Raw genomic sequence first — 21,486 nt, forward strand, 5'->3', positions numbered from 1 at the left:
TGGACGTGAAACACACCAAGTTGTAGACAGCCCATTCCATTCCTTTATTTTCACTACTTTATTCCCCAAACTGGATCTTCTCTAAAAAGGCAATGAAATTATGACCAGGCTCCCGCCTTCATCCAAGGTACGTAACTCATTAATCCTCAAAACACTCTTAAAGGTAAGCAGGTGGCATGATATTATTTTCCCAAAAAGAAAATTAGAGACTATCACTGAGGTCGTCCCACAATGAATAAGTTACGGAACTGGGCCCAGCGCCCAGGTCTCCAACCACATTTCCACACTCCCTTTGTACCACTCAAGAAGGACTTTAACAATGTTTGGCCACTCACTTGCAAGCACCTTCAGTTGCCAGCTTCCCAGTAAATGCTTTCCAGCAGCCGTAAAGCACGGGCCACCTATTCTCTGGAGGTAAGTGCGACAGTTAGCAGCACTCACCTTACAACACCAGCGGCCCTAGCAGAAGGCAGTGAGGGCAGGCTCCTATTTAAAGGGTCCACGTGACTCCTCTCCACAACCCTCTTCCCCTGCTCACACCCCACAACCCAAGTGCTAGTCCAAGTACCCGGGACCTCAGAGATAATTCTCCCAAAACACTGCCTGCTGACATCAACTTTCAGGTAAGCCTAGATGAGAGTGGGCAGGACACCTGAAAACACAGGATTTTCCTACCAGATACAAAGGAACAAGAAGTAGTCAGTATTTTTGGAGGTATGTAGAGCATCACTGTTATTCTTAGTGAAAACAAGTTATAAATTTAGAAATTATTCTTAACCTGTAAGTTTCCTCCCCTACCACCACCCCCATGGGTCCCTAAAAGCCTAATGTATTACAAAGACTTTGGGATTTAAGCTGTGAGATATCTTATTCTATGCCCCTAGACTTAATCACATTAAAAAAAAAAAAAACATCTAGGTGAAACTAGTCTAGTCTAAATCTAGTCTAAAACTAGTCTAAAGACTGGGGCGCCTGGGTGGCTCAGTTGGTTGAGCGTCCAACTTCGGCTCAGGTCATGATCTCACAGTTCGTGAGTTCGAGCCCCCGCATCGGGCTCTGTGCTGACAGCTTAGAGCCTGGAGCCTGCTTCAAATTCTATGTCTCCCTCTCTCTCTGCTCCTCCCCTGCCCATGCTCTGTCTCTCTCTCCTTCATAAATAAATAAATAAATAAATAAATAAATAAATAAATAAATAAATACCATTAAAACTAGTCTAAAGACTATAAGAACTGAGTTTAATCAGACCAAGCTTTCTCTTTAATTGCTACCTGCTTTTAGCATTCAAAATTAATTAGTAAGTAAACAAAACTAAGCAGCTTATAAAAATGGCTATATATCCATAGCCAATGACTAGTTACATGCATAGGACCATGATGGTTAAGTACTAAAGTCCGGCAAGTTCTAAGTCAGACCTCATACCTCAAAGCTGAATGGAAGTTTTGATGCTGCACAGGGAACAAAACAATCTTATTAATGTAACACTCAGGTTAAAATCTTTAAAGGAGATTTTAATTAATCCTATTTTTGATACAGTAACTTTAATAAGGCTTGAAAACCAGACCACTTACATGGAGAACTGCATAACTCAGCACATACGAATTATGAAAGCATCTATAAGTGACAGCCTTTCCTCCAAAAAGCAAACCATCATTTAAGTAGTGACAACAGTGATTAATCATTGTGGTCGCTGCAAAAAACCTCAAGAGATTCATATATTTGGCTATTTTTAAAATTCAGGCAATTAACATTCGGTCTTTTTTTTTTATGTTAGGCAGTTGAAATTTATTCTTAATCCAAATTGACGTAATGTCATAGACAAATGTGAAGCAGGCTATCCATCTGCCTAATGGAATAATAATCGCTTTCATTTACTAAGCACTATTGGGTACATTTATTGTGTACTATTCTAAGCATTTTCAAGTATCATATCTCACATAATACCACAACAGTTCTACGCAGTAGGTACTATTTCCAATTTAACAAATGAAAAAATCAAGACACAAGGAAATTCAGTGACTTGCCCAGAATCATACAGCCAACAAGCAGAAAGACAGGATTCAAACCCAGGCACACTGGCTCCAGAGCAAGGACTGTTCATCATTGTGCAACCATGAAACTCAATAAAAGACAAGAGGAATATCAGACTTCATAAAACGGGGTGTGTGCAAAAAGATAAGAAAAGGAAGAACACAGAGAGAAATCAACAAGTAATCTCCAACATGCCCCATTCATAAAGGATCAGGCTGAACCCCTTCTCTATCCTCCCTCTAGCCCATTCCTGAGATTAACACACACAGCAATAAGCTATTCTTTATCACAGGCTAAATTCTTCTAAATGATCTCTTCTCCTTAACTTAAATAACAGAAGTAGTCAAGACTGACTGAAAGAAAAAGAGGGAGGAGTATTCCTGAAAGAGACAATTCAATTACAGCAACAATTTAAAAAAAAATTTTTTTCATTCTCACTGAAGGAGGACCCAAATCAGCCTGAGCAAAGGGCTCTTGTACTGTCTGGTCCTCTGACTGCCTCAAATAGCTGTGCTGCTCTCAACCTCCTTGCCTTCATCTCCCTAATCCCAGTGAGCTATGAAAATGGGTAATGTGAAAAGGTAGAACAAGCCAGTATCGGAGAAGAAACACTCTGAGTAGCCCAGAAGGTTTCAATGATATAAGTTTAATGTCTTATGGAACCGGTCCCAGAAGCAGGTAACAAGTATCTTTTAAAGAAACATTTATCAAAAGTATCAGGTACTAGGTCGGAAAAAGAAGATCATAAATGACAAAAAGAAGAAATCACATAGGCAATGCATTCTAACCATAATGTAATAACACTAGATTTTAACAGTTCAAAGTCACCCACCTCCCAAATGCAAGCCACCTGAGAATCTAAACACTTCTGAAATAACTCAGATTGAAGGAAAACAAATTACAAATTACAGACATTTAGAAATAAATGTAAATTAGAAAAATTAAAGGTCATCTTAGAATCCCAAAGCAGACCAGGCAGTGGATGGATGCTTGTGTCGTCTCTCTTCTAATGGACACCTCTGGTCTACACAGGCTGTCCCTGCCCCCAGGAGAAGAATTCCACAGAATCATAACCATAAATAATGAGGAATCAATAAGTGGTTATATAATACCATGAAGGTCATGAGCACAACAACCCATCCATCCAATGTTAGTATTTGTTTAAAAAGGAGATAACCGAATCAATTCTCATAGTTTTGGATAAGATTCATAAAATCAGATTCTACTGCTCTGGAACAACTCTCAAAATTAAGTTGATTTCCAGAATATGTTTCTCACCCAAGAAAATAATTTAGTGACCAGCTAAGTGGTCAATCAACTTGGCAGTTACATTACTCACTGTACTGTCCCTCTTTTTCTCTTTTAGCATTAGTCATTTTCTCCCATATGCCTTTTCTATTGCATCTCCCAGCATCCTCCTACCAATTTTCATCAATAAGCTAGGGAAAAGGACTACTCCCACTTCCAAGGTGTTCATACCCAAATAATTTTAAAATTTACAAGTAACAAGAAGGAATGGGAAAACGAACATAGAATTCCACAGTAGAGGGAGGATGCAAGCTCAAATTAAGAGACAAAGATTCTCCTTGTGTCCAAAGAACAGTTAACAGGAGTGTAAATACACTTTAGCCACACAGCCCAACCTCCCGCCGCCGCATTACCTGCACACGTGCTCGGGCACTCATACACACACATGAACCTCCCCTCACCCTTACTATGATTTCAAGAGCTGACGGTTTATTAGTGTTTGTCTGTAATTAGCAAAGTAAACTCATTCCTCCCTAGTCAACAAGCTTCCATTATTCCATCCCAACTAATGTTTGGGGCACAGGATCATGGATCCAATATCGGCCCATCTTCCCGCAGGGCCTGACTCAGGACTTTGCAAAGCCAAAAAAAAGCAAAAGTACAAGAAATGAAACATAAACTAGGTGTCCTTTGGGTTTAGTGCTCTAAGGCTCCATTCAACTGAAGCTGGTGAAAATCAGAACACTAAATTCACACTTTGCAAACAGGCCAATCAAATAAATAAAGAAGGTTTACATCATTATAACATTTATTAGTCATATCATCACAGAAAAAAGTGCAAATTCATTTAAAAAAAAGACATGGGCTGGTAACTTACTCACACATAGGCTATTAAAATGAATGTGGAAATATAATGAAAAAACATTTCTCTAAAATGATGTTTGAATTGGAAGCTTCAGCAGTAACATTATTTGAGCTCCTGATGAAAAATATTTATAACCTATTATGTTCATTCAAAAGATCTGCAATAAAATCCTACTAAGAATTAAGAATGCTTTTCACCTGAAAATGTCCTAAGCCATTCCTCAGCCCTTTTACATCCAGTTCTCCCACTCTCACAAAAAAATCAAGTTACCAACACAGAGGATATAAACATGGTCTTTGATCCCTGCTCCCACCTCAACCCTTACAACTTTCCCTAAATTATGTAAGTCTCCATCCCTATCACATACAACCCTCTAAAACTTCAATAAAGTCAACGAGACTTTCATTTGCATAAAGCATATGAAACTGCATTTACAGAAAACTAGTCCTTGATGAACTGAAGCATGGCATGTTAGTACCAGCAGTAAAATGCCTGCCTGACTGACTGTCCATGTGCTTTGTCCAAACCCTTGCCACCTAGTTTACTTCTAAACACAGATACGAGAGGCATTCTCCTCTCGTAGCACATATTTTGGTAAAACTAAATGGAATTCTATTTTATTAGTGAACTATGCTTAAATTAGGAATTGTTTTTGACACCCCCAAAACTGCAGATATAACCAGCTATATTTCATCAAAACAGGGAGAAAAAACTCTAAGTCTTTCTAATGAACCAAGTAGTAATATGAGGCTTCATGTCCTATGAACTAGTCTGTAACATGTTGATTGCACAAGCTACTTCAACATAAAGAAACTAACTCAAAACTAACACAGTAGCTAAAATAAGTATTGAAAACTTCACCATTCCAATTACTTTATTACTGTATTCAAAGCAGTGGGTTCAAAAACGTGTGTTCTGGGGTGCCTGGGTGGCTCAGTCGGTTAAGCGTCCGACTTCAACTCAGGTCACGATCTCGCGGTCCGTGAGTTCGAGCCCCACATCGGGCTCTGGGCCGATGGCTCAGAGCCTGGAGCCTGCTTCCAATTCTGTGTCTCCCTCTCTCTCTGCCCCTCCCCCGTTCATGCTGTGTCTCTCTCTGTCTCAAAAATAAATAAACGTTAAAAAAAAAAAAATTTTTTTTTTAAAAACGTGTGTTCTGCTATTGATGACCGTGGTGGTGGTGTGGTATTTCCACTACTATATATCTGTATTTTTTAAAAGCATCCCAAGTGATTTCAATGTGAGGCCAGTTTTTAAAGTAATAACCTTCTCTCATCTTCTTCACCTTTGAAATTCTTTCTCTTTTTAGTTCACTGAAAACTAACAGTGAGGGGCGCCTGGGTGACTCGGTTCAGCCATCTCACTCTTGATTTCAGCTCAGGCCATGATCCCAGGGTCATAGGATCAAGCCCCATGTTGGGCTCAACGTGGAGCCAGCTTAAATTCTCTTCCCTCTCCCCCACTCACTCTCTCCCTCTCCCCCCCCCCCAAAAAAAAAAAAAAAAGATAAAAACAGCAATTAAAAAACAAAAAAACTAACTGTGAAAACTTGCCATTTCCAAGAAAAGGAAGGTCCCTGGAAATATCTACAACAGTGAAAGCATTCCTTCCTCTCCTGGGCCGTAAAGAAGTGAATGTACAGTTGGCTGCTTTTAGAACTCCTTCCAATTTATTAATAAGATAGGAAACACTTGGCTGATTACTAGCATGTGCTTTTCCCACAGGTTCAAAACACGTCTCATGATCTCACGTGAGAGGGAGCCCCACAGCACAGAGCCTGCTTAGGATTCTCTCGCTCCCTTTTCTCTCTGCCTGCCCCTCCCCCACGTTCCCACACACTCTCTCTCAAAAAAATAAATCAATAAATAAACTTTAAAAAACAAAATAAGTAAAAAGTACATCTCATAGAATGGCTACACAGATGAAACAGTATCTAGTATCCAAAAAATGAGACCAGGGTGTGAGTATTAAACAAGTTTAAGCAATAAACTGAAAGGCAGAAAAGGCCAGTACTGATGTTTCAAGGTAAAAAGAATGACAATGATAATGAACACAGACTAGTGCAAAGCGCTATACTAAGCTCCTTACAGGAATCATCCCCCTTTAATCCTCAGAACACCTTATGAGTGGCCACTATTAATATCCCACTTCTTCAGAAGAAAGGACTGGGGACCAGAACAGCTAAATCACTTGCACAACATTACCCACTACTAAGGGCTGCAGCTGGGATGCGAATCCAGGTCATCTTATCCCAGAGCCCACACCAGTAACGACGACGATGGTGGTGATGGTGACTGTGATCAATACCACCACCGCCACTGGAGCTCTACGGATAAGCTGTCACGGTTAGACACTTGTTTAAGAGAAGCTGTAATCTAAAAAAAGCAAAGGAAAATCTGATGGACTTTTCTACAAGCATTTAGGTATTTTAAAACGTAAACAGCATAAAATCAGAACCGAACTAGTGATCAATGGTAGATAGGTAACTTAAAGTTCTAAACAACAATATATTAATTATTCTGCTCAGCTTGGACAATCAACATGTATTTGTTATTATTCTTCTGTGGATCTCTCCAGTTTTCCTTTCCCAAAAGCTGACAAATACCTGCTCTCCACTTATAAGCTAAACCCAAAGGTCACCACTGATGCATACCAGTGGCTGCAGCAGCAAAATTATAGGATTCAAGGCTCTCATATTATTCTGACACTACTCTCATATTATTTTGACACTATGTTCCAATCAGAAGAGAGAAAAACATACATGCACACACACATGTCCACACATACAAAACATGCATATGCACACAACTTTTTTTAAAATTTTTTTTAATGTTTTTATTTATTTTTGAGACAGAGACAGAGCATGAGTGGGGGGGTGGGGCAGAGAGAGAGGGAGACACAGAATCTGAAGCAGGCTCCAGGCTCTGAGCTGTCAGCAGAGAGCCCGACACGGGGCTCGAACTCATGGAGTGTGAGATGATGACCTGAGCTGAAGTCAGACACTCAACCAACTGAGCCACCCAGGCGCCCCTGCACACAACTTCTAATAAATATTTCTGTTTCCAACCCTTCATATTAGCTATCCCTCATGTTTTACCTTCTAATGCCAAGGCAGTCACTGAAACTTGTCAGGACAAGAAATAAAACATTTAAAAATTGATCAATTCCTTCCTAATTATAGGTGTAGATTACTTTCCTGCCACCAAAATCACCCACAGGACCGAAGCCACCAAAGCCTCTGGCTGATGCAGACTCCACACTGTTAGCACAGAGCCAGATGCTGGGCTTGAACTCATGAACAGCAAGATCATGACCTGAGCCAAAATCAAGAGTTGGATGCTTAACCATCTGAGCCACCCAGACACCCCATAAATCTATTATTAATTCATCACCTAAGGGCTTATTTCCAGAGATGGAACCAGGGCCTCTGAACACAAGAAACTCCTGTAGCATGCTGGGCTATTTCACCCCCCACCCCCAAAAAGGGGCTGCAGGACACAGCTTTCAAAAGTATCTTTGTCAATGATTCCCTTTTTTGAGGATTTTCTATATCAATAAAATTACAAAAAAGACCAAGCTGACATTGTTTTTCAGATAAAGTCATGAAAACAGTAAGTAGCCACCATATTTTCACTATAATTTCATAAACAGAAAGCTCTTTTGAATAATAAAAGAAGAGAAGGGCAATCTCAGAATAAAAGTCAATCCTTCCTCAAAACGGACGGTGGCACGTGCCCATGCACAGATATCGTGTGTTCTCTGCCTTGACCTTCCTTCCCTCTACTTAGTGCTCACTTTGCCGGGCACCAGGAACAACTTTCCCACAGCCTGTATCTGGGGACCTTTGGGCCGTATCGCCACTTTGTTCCAACACCTGTCTGTAGCATGGATAACAGAGTTCTAGCCACACTGACATACCAATTTCAACTGTGTTTAGATGACCAGAAAAGCTGAGAAGATAACACATACCCACAATAGTCCAGGAGCTTTTCATTTTACGGCAGCCATGTAGTCCTTAGAAACTACGTAAGATAAAAATTTCCACAAAATTTTATACACACCTCCAGTCGAGAACTTGCCACATTATACTGGTACTTTTTTTTTTTTTTTTAAACCAGTGAATCAAACACGTGTCTTGATTATCTTTAAATACCCAGATCCAAGGAGGAGTTTCTAGAATATGGTAAGTACACAACAGACACAGGTTTAATCAATAAATTCTACATATTGACAGTCTGTGAGTTCGAGCCCCGCGTTGGGCTCTGTGCTGACAGCTCAGAGCCTGGAGCCTGTTTCAGATTCTGTGTCTCCCTCGCTCTGACCCTCCCCCGTTCATGCTCTCTCTCTGTCTCAAAAATAAATAAACGTAAAAAATAAATTCTACATATTGAATCTTCTTTCTCCATGTTTCCAATTGTAAATTAGAACTTTATTCCTCTAGAAATAAAATTAGACTGCAGGATAGAGGGAAAGGTTCAATATGAATGTTAAATAAAATGAATTATTCCAATATTTTAATACCAAGTCATAAAATGAAAATTAAAAAATAAGAATGCGGGCACCCAGGTAAGAATGGCAGTGCCTGGGTGGCTCACTCTAGGTCAGGCACCCAACTCTTGATTTTGGCTCAGGTCACGAACTCATGGTCCTGAGATTGAGACTGAGCCTCCTGTCACTTAGGACCGTCTCTCCCTCTTCCTCTGCTCCTCCCCTACTCATGCCCTCGCACTCTCTCAAAAAACAAAACAAAACAAAATAAAACAAACAAAAAAAAAAACCTAAGGAAAGATGGACTAAGCAAAGTAAATCAGAGAAGGACAGATACTATATGATTTCACTTATATGTGAAATGTAAACAAGCCGAACTCTTAGAAACAGAGACCAGAATGATGGTTACCAGGGCCTGGAGGGTGAGGGAAATGGAGAGATGTTAGTCAAAGAGGAACAAGCTTCCAATTATGAGTAAGTTTCAGGATCTATGTATATAATAACATATACTTGAAAGTTACTTAGAGAGATCTTAAACATTCTCACCACAAGAAAGAAATAGTAATTATGTGACCAGATGGAAGTGTTAGCAACATGCTTACACACCTTATACAATGTTACATGGCAGTTACGTTTCCAAAAAGGTGGAAGGAATGCGAGAAGGAAGAAAAGACAGACAGACAAGGATGGTTTTTTACGATAAAATATTTATGAGCATAAAAAGGAAATAATAGGCCAGGTTACTTGACAAAAACCTAACTAAAAAAGGCAGGTCCTTAGTTTCTTGAAAATATCACCTCCCCCTACCAATCTAATAAAATAATGCCTTCTTTTCTAACACTTCATTAAAAAAATCTAGTTGGGGGGGCGCCTGGGATGCTCAGTCAGTTGAGCACCCAACTTCAACTCAGGTCATGATCTCACAGTTCATGGCTTTGAGCCCCTTGTCAGGCTCTGTGCTGACAATGCAGAGCCTGCTTGGGATTCTCTCTCTCCCCTTCTCTTTCCCTCTCTTTCTGCCCCTCCCTGACTCATGCTTTCTCTATCTCAAAATAAATAAATATATATATATTTTTTTAAAGGCAAAGTGTCAGCAAAATTTCTTTTAAAAAAATTTAGTTGAGGGGCGTCTGGGTGGCTCAGTCAGTTAAGCATCCGATTTCGGCTCAGGTCATGATCTCACAATTTATGGATTCAAGCCCCACATCGGGCTCTGTGCTGCCAGCTCGGAGCCTGGAGCCTGCTCCAGATCCTGTGTGTGTGTGTGTGTGTGTGTGTGTCCCTCCCCTGCTCACGCTGTGTCTGTCTCTTTCTCTAAAATAAACATTAAAAAAATTTTTTTTTAATTTAGTTGATTTCTAAAATAAACAGAATAGTTTTTATTCAAGGATGAGAGAAAAAGACTCAAAATGAAGATGAATGTACAACATTAATGAAACAGTATAATCTGGAATGCCCTCCACAGCAAAAATAACCTGATAATTTTGCCAAGTGTGCCATTAATAAATGAAAAGGAGGAAGGTTTAGGGGTGCCTGGGTGGCTCAGTCAGCTGAGCATCTGACTTCGGCTCAGGTTATGATCTCATGGTTCTTGAGTTCAAGCCCTGCATCAGGCTCTCTGCACAGAGCTTGCTTCGGATCCTCTGTCCCCGTCTCTCTCTGACCCTCCCTCATTCACACTCTCTCAAAAATAAATAAATAGTAAAAAAAGAAAAAAGAAAAGTTGGAAGGTTTAGTGCAAATGGCAAAGGCTTTGCATTCACTTACTCATTCATTCACCAAATATTCAATGAAATCCCACGAAGGGCCAAGCACTGCTGGGATAACATAATGAAGACACTAAAATTCCTTCCCTCAAAGAATTTTACATTCTAGCACAAGAAGACAAATAATTGCAAGTAAAAAAAAATAAATACGGGGTGCCTGGGTGGCTCAGTCTGTTAAGTGTCTGACTCTTGGTTTCGGCTCAGGTCACGATCTCCTGGTTCATGAGTTTGAGCCCCACATCAGGCTCTGTGCTAACAGTGCAGAGCCTGCTGCGGATTCTCTCTCTCTCTCTCTCTGCCCTTTCCCTGCTCATACTCTCTCTCTCAAAATAAAGAAACTTAAAAAAAATTAACGGATAAATGAATGAATGAACGAATGAATACATTATATGGTATACACTATGGGGGAAACCAGTATGCTGAGCAGTGGTATGCTGGGGGTGGACAGTACAACTTTAAAGAGTATTCATGGGGCGCCTGGGTGGCTCAGTCAGTTGAGCGGCCGACTTCAGCTCAGGTCATGATCTCGCAGTCCGTGAGTTCGAGCCCCGCGTCGGGCTCTGTGCTGACAGCTCAGAGCCTGGAGCCTGCTTTGGATTCTGTGTCTCCCTCTCTCTGACCCTCCCCCGTTCACACTCTGTCTCTCCCTGTCTCAAAAATAAATAAACATTAAAAAAATTTTAAAAAAATATAAAATAAAATAAAGAGTATTCACCTGGAAGACAGCCATCTGAGCAAACACTTGAAGGAGGTGAGGCAGTCAGCCCAAAGGGCATCTGGGGGAAAGGGGGCCCAAGAATGGGGATAGAAAGTGCAAAGGAACTCTGCAGCAGGGAGCGTGCTGGTGAATCTGAGCATCTGCAAAGAAGCAAACGTGGCTGGATCCACATGAAAAGTGAAAAGTGGGGGAGATGGATCAGAAGAGTGAGGTATGAGTAGCGTAGGTCATCTTGGGCCTTGTGAATCGCTTTTAGACTTTGGCCTCGAAGCTGGTCCTGAGCTGGAATCGTATCTTTACTGTTTACTAGGTGACACTGGACAAGCCACTTATTTCTCTGAGCCTTAGTTTCCTCATCCATAAAATTGAGGAAATGTACCTCACAGGGTTGAGTGAGGATTAAGTGAAAAAGCCATTTGTAGGATGGAAAATGCTGTTCACAAAGTTGTCACTCATTTGACACACATCTATCAAGTACCTATAACATACAGCATAGAATCAATTCCTTGTTTCATAGCTCTCATTAAAACTATTTTCTGTATAGAAATGTATTTAGCATTTTTGGCATAGCTTTAAAATTATTTTTAAACCACTTAATAAATTCTGAAGCACCTCTAGAAATATTAAATTTTTGTTGAAATTTTATTCTAATAATATCAAACTTTAATCAAACAAAGGCCATCTATAGTATTTAAAACCCTCACACACCATAATTCATCTTCTCTTCCGCACTTGGCTTTTGAGACCAGGAGAAAGTCATAAAATCATAATCTGATAAAAAGAAATTAATAGGGGGCGCCTGGGGTGGTTCAGTCGGTTGAGCATCTGACTTCGGCTCAGGTCATGATCTCACGGTTTGTGGGTTCGAGCCCCGCGTCGGGCTCTGGGCTGACAGCTCGGAGCCCGGAGTCTGCTTCAGATTCTGTGTCCCCCTCTCTCTCTGCCCACCCCTACTTGTGCTCTGTCTCCATCTTTCAAAAATGAATAAACATTAAAAAAAAATTTTTTTAATAAAAAAACTTTTTAAAAAATGAAATTAATAGAACAAACTCCCAAGATGTACACAAGAGTCAACATTGTTGTTCTAGCTGAGTTCCAAAGTATGAGCCAAAAAAAACCTTCAAAAAGACTATTTTTACTTATGTTGTGGTTATAAGGTAAAGAAATAAATTAATGGAATTACAAATGTTCGGCAAGCACTCCCCCTGAAGGAAGGAAGGAAGGAAGGAAGGAAGGAAGGAAGGAAGGAAGGAAGGAAAGAAGGAAGGAAGGAAAGAAGGAAGGAAGGCAGGCAGAAAGAAAAATAAAATAAAAGATCACATTATTTTCAAGTACTTCAGGTACTTGAGGGCTTCCCCTCCCCCAGAGATTACTTCTACAAGGGATAAAAAAATGGCCTGTGTACTTTCCATTTGTTTTGAGGATTAACATCAATGTGAATCAGTTCAGGATGGGATGAACCTGCAGCTACTTTAACAATATGATACAAGGTTTTAAAAACAAATTAGATAGATGCATAGAGAAACAGATATCACATTAACATCAATTAAGCCCACTGTCTATTATTTCATAACGTAAGTTGACACCAACAATATCTTTAAACTTAAAAAAAAAAAAAAAGATTTAAAGCATAAAAAAGACTCAATCCAATGTTGCAATGCCAGCTTAGAGATGCTATTTCTGAACCTCCATTGGGAGTTTTAAATATGAGCCCTTAAGCTCCTGAGAGTGACAGGACTGAGGGACTACACTGATGGAATGACCTTTAATCCCAAGAGTAATAAAGAGTGTACATTTATAATTAAAGTCATAATCTGGGCAATAAAACCCAGTGACAGCATGTAGGAGACACCACTTACTGTGGAATTCGTGTCGGCTTCATACAAGGCATACTACAATATAAATTAAACATAAACATAGCCCACATATAAGCATTGACGAAATCCAAAATTCACATTTGAAACATCATACTAAGAAAAATGAAATCCATTTTAAAACCTTATTTTTCCAGGGTGTATAAAAATAATAGCGGTAGAGAGGTAGAGACTTACAAGTATGTGTTTATGGATGTGTTATACAGGTATGCACAATTGTGAGTGTATGACTCCAAAACGGAAACTTAAACAACAGTAATACAAACATTTTATAAAAGACAAAGAATATGTGTCTGGGAAGCTTAACACTTTCAGAGCAAAGAAGCATTTTATTTAAAAAAAATTTTTTTTTCAACGTTTATTTATTTTTGGGACAGAGAGAGACAGAGCATGAATGGGGGAGGGGCAGAGAGAGAGGGAGACACAGAATCGGAAACAGGCTCCAGGCTCTGAGCCATCAGCCCAGAGTCTGACGCGGGGCTCGAACTCACGGACCGCGAGATCGTGACCTGGCCGAAGTCGGATGCCCAACCGACTGCGCCACCCAGGCGCCCCCAAAGAAGCATTTTAAAACACTGAATGGTAAGACAGGATACCAGTGTAAGCCAGCATGTCCACAACTTAAGTCCTTTCTTTGCTACTGACTTCCTGGCCACAAACCGGCTGTCAGCAAGGGTAGAAAAAGTCACTGAAATCTAAAGATCTGCATGCTAATCAGGCGATTCCAAACACAAGCCTTTTTTCTGAAGCCTGATGTAAGTCCGCATTCTATGCCCAATGTGGTACCCTAGGGCTTAGCTAAACATGCCACCAGATAGTACAAACATTTTCTCTTCAGTTGTACTATGACTTTCCCTTTCAGAAAACATATTCAATAACTGTATCTCCTCCTTAAGAAGCCAGACCAAATATAAAAAATAAGATCTGGCATTATTAAGAGTAATAAAATGCAAACTAAGCTGGGCAACTAAGTCCACTATCTCAAAAGTCTGTCCGTTGTTATCCTGGAGAAACACAGAAACATTTACAAATTAGGTCAATTTCTTTTAGCACAACTGGGAAACTTGAAAAAAAATGTAAACCCATTCTGCATTCTTCCAGACGGCTGAAGCTCTTCTTACGGTCACACACACCCACACTTTAAAGTCAGGGAGCCTGGGCTCGAAACACTCTCTGCCATGTACCAGCCAGACAATTTGGGGCATGTGGTGTGACAGTGAAAGACAATGGGCTACAAAATCAGACTGCCTGGATTCCAAGCCTAGCTTTGCCACTTCCTTCTGGGAAACCATAGGTGAATCTCTGTGCCTCAGTTTGCTCATGTATAAATGAGGGCATAATAACAATACCTACCTCATATGGTTGACTTAAGGGTTAAGTGAGAGAATAAAAATAAAAACACATGGAATAACATTCAGAACGCATTAGGTGCTCAATAAATTTCAGTTAGTAAACTGTTGTTAAAAAGCACGGCTGAGCCTTTGTGTCCTTTACAAAATGAGTCTAAGAATAGTAGCTCTGTCACAGACATAGCTTGAGAATTTCATGAGATAATACATACATAAAATGTTCTACACAGTGCCTGGTACATGAAAATGTTCAATAAATGTCAGGTTAAAAAAAAAAAAGACACTTATCAAACAAACAACAGGAAGTGCTGATGCATATAGGGCTTCTTCCCTTCTTTTGTATATATATCCAGTTGTGCAAGCCATATTGAAAAAAAAATAAGACTGATCTCAACCTGGGCACCTGGGTGGCTCGACTGGTTAAACGTCCAACTTCAGCTCAGGTCATGATCTCATGGTTCACGAGAGAACCAGTCCCACATCAGGCTCTGTGCTGACAGCTCAAAGCCTGGAGCCTCCTTTGGATGCTGTGTGTGTGTCTCTCTCTGCCCCTCCCCCACACTCTCCTCTCTCTCCTTTTCTGTCTCTCCCTCTCTCTCTTGCTCTCTCCCTCTCGAAAATAAACATTAAAAAAAAAAAAAGATTGGGCTCAACCTACTAATATCCAGTGCGATTACTTCCAAGTAAAACGGTAATGTGACTGTAGGAAAGGTGAAGGCACTGACTCAGTTTGATGTGTGGGATAATTTGGGCGCCAGGACATGCACCAGCAATGTGCCAGAGTCCTGGAGGACAAAGGAGCTTAGCATTTGGATGAATGAATGACAGACTAACAGAGTCTTCGGAACAGAAAAGCAAACATTTATGAAGAATTCAACAGTCTGGAGAAGCACTGCCAAGATCAGGACACACCCGGTTCTCAGACATCCTCAAACCTCACTTCAGATGTAATCGGGTTTGGGGGCATTTGAATGGCTCAGCAGGTTAAGAGTTCAACTCTGGATTTTGGTTCAGGTCATGATCTCGCGGTTCGTGAGATCAAGCCCTGTGTACAGCTCCTTGCTAACAGCACAGAGCCTGCCTAGGATTCTCACCGCCCCCAACCCCGCCCCCCCCCCCCCCTCTACCACTCATGCATATGCATGCTCTCTCTCTCTCTCTCTTTCAGAATAAACTTTTTCAGGGGTGCCTGGGTGACTCAGTCGGTTAACTGTATGACTTCGGCTCAGGTCATGATCTTGCAGTTATGGAGTTTGAGCCCCGCGTCAGGCTCTGTGCTGACAGCTCAGAGCCTAGAGCCTGCTTCGGATTCTCTGTCTCCCTCTCTCTGCCCCTCCTCCGTTTGCATATTCTCTCTCTCTCTCTCTCTCTCTCTCTCTCTTTCTCTCTCCCTCTCCCTCTCAAATATAATTAAAAACATAAAAAAAATATTTTTTAACTTTTTAAAGATATAATCAGGCTGATGCAAAGTTTGCAAAGGAAACAAAACAATATTTGACAGCTTTGTCCTTCGAATCTAAATTTTCATATTAGCATTCAAAGATATTAATACTTCTAAATCTTAACTAAAATAATAGTAATTTACACTTAGAGTTTCTTATAATAACATATTCATAACAAACATTATTGACCTCCCACTAAAATATCATGAAGTACTAAACCACTTCAAAGTATTTTGTAAACCTTTTCTCTTTTCCACACACCCTGTTATTTAAAGATCTAAGGCATTAGCTAAAATTCTGCAAAATTTTTACAGCCTCTTACAAGGCTTCAGGCTACGTCTGGAAGGAGTATGATAGGTAGTTTCAAACTTCCCAGAACAAGTATTTGCTTAGAACCTACTATGTTTAACTTAACGATCAATCATCCGTTCATTTATTCCACAAATATTTACAGAACACTTTTTGCATGCCAGGCACGGGTCTAGGCTGTAATTTACATTTCTCAGCAAAATCAAATAAGATACTAGCCTTCAGGAAGCTTACAGACCAAAAAGGAAGAAAATCTAATTAAATAGTCATATAAATTACTGTAAAACAGAAAAAAGGAATGAAAGAATGAAAGGAAAATAAATGGAAAAAAAAAGTAAAATGCACTGTAAGAGCACATGAGACACAGAATGGAGGGGGAAGAAAAGGTACTTATCCACAATGAAATTTACAGTCTGGTGGGCAGTAAGATTAACATATATAATATAAATAAGAGCAAGAAAATGCTATTAAGTATCTAAATTTCATGGACCAAGTTGAGAGACAGGAAAGGAAAAAGCTCTTGGCGAGGACCTACAGTGTTCTGGAGCCTTATAAAAATCCCGCAAGGTAGGCATTAATAGTCTCATTTTACAGATATAAAAACTGAGGCGGCATGGGATTTAGTTTTATTAGCAATGGTGTAGAGCAGCTGCATCACATAGAACCGGAAAGTATGGTAAATTTTACATCAAATAAAATAATTCTTTGACATTAATTTAGACAGACACAGGTGGCGGTAGGCATGTGGCCGTCAGAGCAATGAATGTCCCCCTCCTCTACCTCCCTTTTTACAGCCCACCTCCAACCCCCTTCCCCCACAAAGCACCCAGTATTTCCACCACAATCACACCTGTGCTCATGTCCTTTCCACACCTACAAAAATCTGCACTTGCTTTCTGAAAGTATGATTGGCTGACTACCTTGGCTGCTAAAAGGACAATGCATTTCTCCCTCCAAAGAAACGTATTTATAATTTTGCAAAGACTTCACAGAAACAATAACAAAATAGCTTCATCTGATGGCCAAATTTTAACCATGGGAATTTCAGACATAAAATGGGCAAATTACTTACAGCCCCTCAAGCGACAACTAATCTACTTTCACAGGATCATAAGGCGCCTTTATCAACAGATATTAGCGGGGGGGTGGGGGGGGGCCTCCAGTTGGACCAGGACACCCTCATTCACACAACCCTCACTACAGTCTTTTTCAGCATCCGTCCTCTTTGAAAATATCACGACCTTCTACAACCTGCTCTTTTAAGGATCTGCAACACTATAAACAATGTTACAAGATATTTGTTAATGAATGAATAAGCCAAAATAAACAAGGGGCACCAAGGACAGATCAGGTATGAAAAAAAGACACACATTCTGAAGAGCCATTTCCTGTTTCACAATAAATAGTCCTTTCTGAAAATCTGGAATGAGTCATCTTTTCCCAGTCATATCATCTACACATAATAATAGTAAAAACTTAATAAGCACGTACTCTGAGACGGTCATTGTTCTAAGCAGTTTACGTGTATTAACTCATTTAATCCTCTCCACAGTGCCGCGAAGTGGGATTTATTATCATCCTTACTTTACGTGTCGTATATTGAGTCCTGGAGGTATTTCGTGACTTTCACATAGCTAGAAAGGGGCCCTGCTGAGCCTCAGACCCAGGCGATCTGCAACTTGTACACTCTATCACCTCTGCTAAAGGGTAACATGAGTTTGCTTATCACTAACCACTGCTGTTTTTTCATTTAATACCTACAACATACACTAGAGGGACCATCTGGAAAGGTTAATCGTCCTAATAGAGCCTATGATACAAACAGAATCAGACATGAGTTCAGTCATCTCCCTCCACTTTGCACCAAGTAAAATGCAGCTACTAGGGGTTATACAGATGCTCTAGCTGGCTTGTTACTTCTGTTAATACTTTTGGTGGTGGTAAGTCTCTCAAACACTTGATGACTTTAAGTCTTCTATGGCCTTCCAACATTTTCCTTTGCGCCTAACCTGCCTTACTTTATGTAAAGACTTCAGCATTCTTTCTGTTTGGATTTAATTTACTTAAAGGAAATGTAAGGACACAGAGGTTTAGCTGTTTAACTGTTCTGGAACACTTGATATCTGTTGATCCCCTCTACATTCTGATAACAACCCACTGTTGTCACTGGCACAGCCTAAGGTCAAGAAGACATGTGGCAGGTTGAACTGCTCCCAGACAGTAACGGGACTGAAAGGAAGCATGACTAGGACAACGGATAAACACAGGACAGGTAAGAAGACATCTTAGGCAGGAAGAGCTTGGAGGTTAAGAGTGAGCACATTACAAGGTGAAATGTGAGAACATATGCATGCCTAGGCAGAGGAGACAGTGGACTGGGGGTAAGAGGAAACAAGAGGGAAGAATTCAAACAAACCCGGCCATGAAGGACCTTAACAAATGCGGGCTAATCTAGGTTTCATGTAGTGACCACAGAGATATGTTGGGCTAGTAATAAGTAAGTGCTGTAGGGAGCTTCAGAGGGAGGCAGTCAAATGTGCCAAAACACTGTCACCAAAGCCAAGCGTGAAGAATTGGCCTATCCAAGGCCTATCCAACAAGGGCCTATCCTAAGCTGATGGCAGTGGATGAACACTAGAAAAGGAAGTCTGAATACATTTAAAAGATGAAAGCAAGAGGATATTTTGTCATATCAGATGTAACGAAAAGGAAAGGCAGTCAAAAATTACTAATGCTTCCAGGTTTGGAGGATGATACGCTAGTAAAAACGGAAGCCCATGACAGAGAAGTCAGTATAACAAGACAGTTTGTGCAGATTAGTGCTGGGGACAATGGAGTGTGAGGTAACTCCAGGGCATCCAAGGGAGGAGAGATTCAAGATAGTTTTGGCAACATGGGGCTATAACCTAGGGAGGAGAGATTTCTTTTCTATTTTTCTTTCTTTCTTTCTTTCTTTCTTTCTTTCTTTCTTTCTTTTAAATATTTTATTATTTATTTTTGAGGAAAGACAGAGAGAGTAAGAGAGAGAGAGAGAGAGAGAGAGAGAGAGAGAGAGAGAGAGAGAGAGAGAGAGTATAAGCAGGGAAGAGGCAGAGAGGGAGACAGAGAATCCGAAGCAGGATCCAGGCTCTGAGCTGTCAGCACAGAGCCTGATGCGGGGCTCAAACTCACAAACTGTGAGATCATGACCTGAGCCAAAGTCAGATGCTTAATCAACTGAGCCACCACGTGCCTCTGAGAGTAAAGATTTTAGAGTTTTCCTAGTAAGGTGAAAGTCAAAGGAATAGAGCAAATAACAGAACACTAACAGACCAAATGGACAACAAAGAACAGAAGGTTAAAAATGGGACCATGGTGGGGGCGCTTGGGTGGCTCAGTTGGTTAAGCATCAGACTTCAGCTCAGGTCATGATCTCGCTGTCGTGGGTTTGAGTCCTGTGTAGGGCTCTGTGCTGACAGCTCAGAGCCTGAAGCCTGCTTCAGATTGTGTCTCCCTCTCTCTGCTCCTTCCTCTCTCTCTGCTCCTCCCCAACTTGTACCCTCTCTTTCTCTCAAAAAATGAATAAACATTAAAAAAAAATTTTTTTTTAATGGAACCATGGGACAGTTAGAGACAAAATGAAGAAAACCTGACAATGAGGCAGAAAGCTCAGTGTGTAATGGGACACAGAACCAAGAAGGTGAATGGTCACCAAAAGCAAAAAGTAGGGACACATGGGTGGTTCAGTCAGTTGGGCATCCAACTCTTGATCTCAGCTCAAATTTTGATCTTGGGGTCATGAGTTTGGGCCCCACGTTGGGCTCCACACTGGATGTGGAACCTACTTAAAGACACACACACACACACACACACACACACACACACACACACACACACACAGTTCCATGCTTCTTCCAATGATAATAGTGTATGACATATTTAATCAGAAAAACTTCTCCAGTAGCCTTGAAGAAATTCCCCTGACACTAATGAAACAATCCAGTTATCAAGGAGGTCTGAGAGATACCTAATCAATTCAAAGACTTGGGGGGCTAAGAGCTAGTTGTGATTCACTTTTGGTGTGATTTTTGTATGTATGTATGTATGTATGTAGGCAGGAGCCACACCCAATGTGGGGCTTGAACACAACCCTGACATCGAGAGTCACATGCTCTACTGACTGAGGCAGCCAGGTGCCCCAAGGAAGGTGTGATTTTATTAAATTAGGAGAAAGAATAAGAAGAAAAAGGAGAAAAGATAAAAGGGGGGGAAACCAAGTCCATTCAAGTTTTTGGAAACTCAGAAGTATCAACCCATATGCATTTGATTTTAATATTAAATTTTAACTAGCAATGTCAGGAAAATTGTGTGAGAAAAGCCAAGATGAAGAGAATATTAAAAGGTCAGGAGTTTGGGTTTAACTGTAGATGCAGTGAAAAAACATGGCAGCGTTAAAACCTGAGGGAGAGACACAGCATATGATTTGTGTTTTTAAAAAGATCACTCTGCTTGCTATGAACTGAATGAACTCAATTCATTCAAGAGAAGCAGGGAAACCAGTTGGGGACTACTGCTACAGAGTCACAATAACGGCAAAGTGGACAAATCAGAGATAACTACTGGAGGCAGAAGCAACAGTACTTGCTGACAGTAATGATTCTGGGGCAAAGTATGAAGGTGAATAGAAGGCGAGACACACAGAGGACTCAAAGATGACTCAGCTGTCTGGTTTGAAAAGCTAGGTGAATAGAGGAGTTATCAACTAAAAGAAGAGATAGTTTGGTGGGGAAATCAAGTGTTCCACTGAGAATGTGTTAAGTTGGAGATGTCTGGGAAACATATACCTAAAGATGTCCAGTCAGTAATTGTATATATAAGACCAAAGTTTGAAGTAAGTAAGGTCAAAGCTAAAGGCAGAAGTATGAGAGCCAACGGTATATAAATGGCCTTAAAGCCAACGGGATAAATGAGATCACCCATGGTGAGAGTGCAGAAAATGAAGCACAGGGAGCACCCCCCCCCCCAAAAAAAAAAATCCAACCCATACAAGTTGAGAAGAGGAGAAAGAACTATCAAACAGAATGACAAGAAACCACCAGACGTAGAAAGAAAACCTTAGTATCACAGAAGCCAAAGAGAGGAGGTTTCCACAAAGAGAATGCAGATAAGTATCAAATACTGCTAACAGACATAAGTCCATCAGATTTGGAGGTGACCTTGATAAGAGTCACTTCAGTAAAGCATTGGTAAAGGCAGAACCACATAACAGCAAGAATCTGCGGAATCCTATGCTATGACCCCAGCATTAACACACCCTCTTTTTTCTTGTGTCTTCAGCTTCTATTCCTTCCTTCAATGGCTCTATGCCAAGGTCAAACTTAAAGTTCTGATTGGTACATCAAGTCACTCTCATCTCTGCT

At 40.6% G+C, this 21,486-nt stretch overlaps 1 protein-coding gene across 3 annotated transcripts in view; it reads right to left on the minus strand.

The window, feature by feature from the left end:
- Positions 1-21,486, minus strand: part of PPP2R5E (protein phosphatase 2 regulatory subunit B'epsilon) — a 150,698-nt gene that overhangs the window by 68,444 nt on the left and 60,768 nt on the right. The window lies entirely within an intron of this gene.

This window comes from Panthera pardus, unplaced genomic scaffold, assembly GCF_024362965.1.
Source record: "Panthera pardus isolate Hobbes unplaced genomic scaffold, ASM2436296v1 HiC_scaffold_24, whole genome shotgun sequence".
NCBI classification, from domain to species: Eukaryota; Metazoa; Chordata; class Mammalia; order Carnivora; family Felidae; genus Panthera; species Panthera pardus.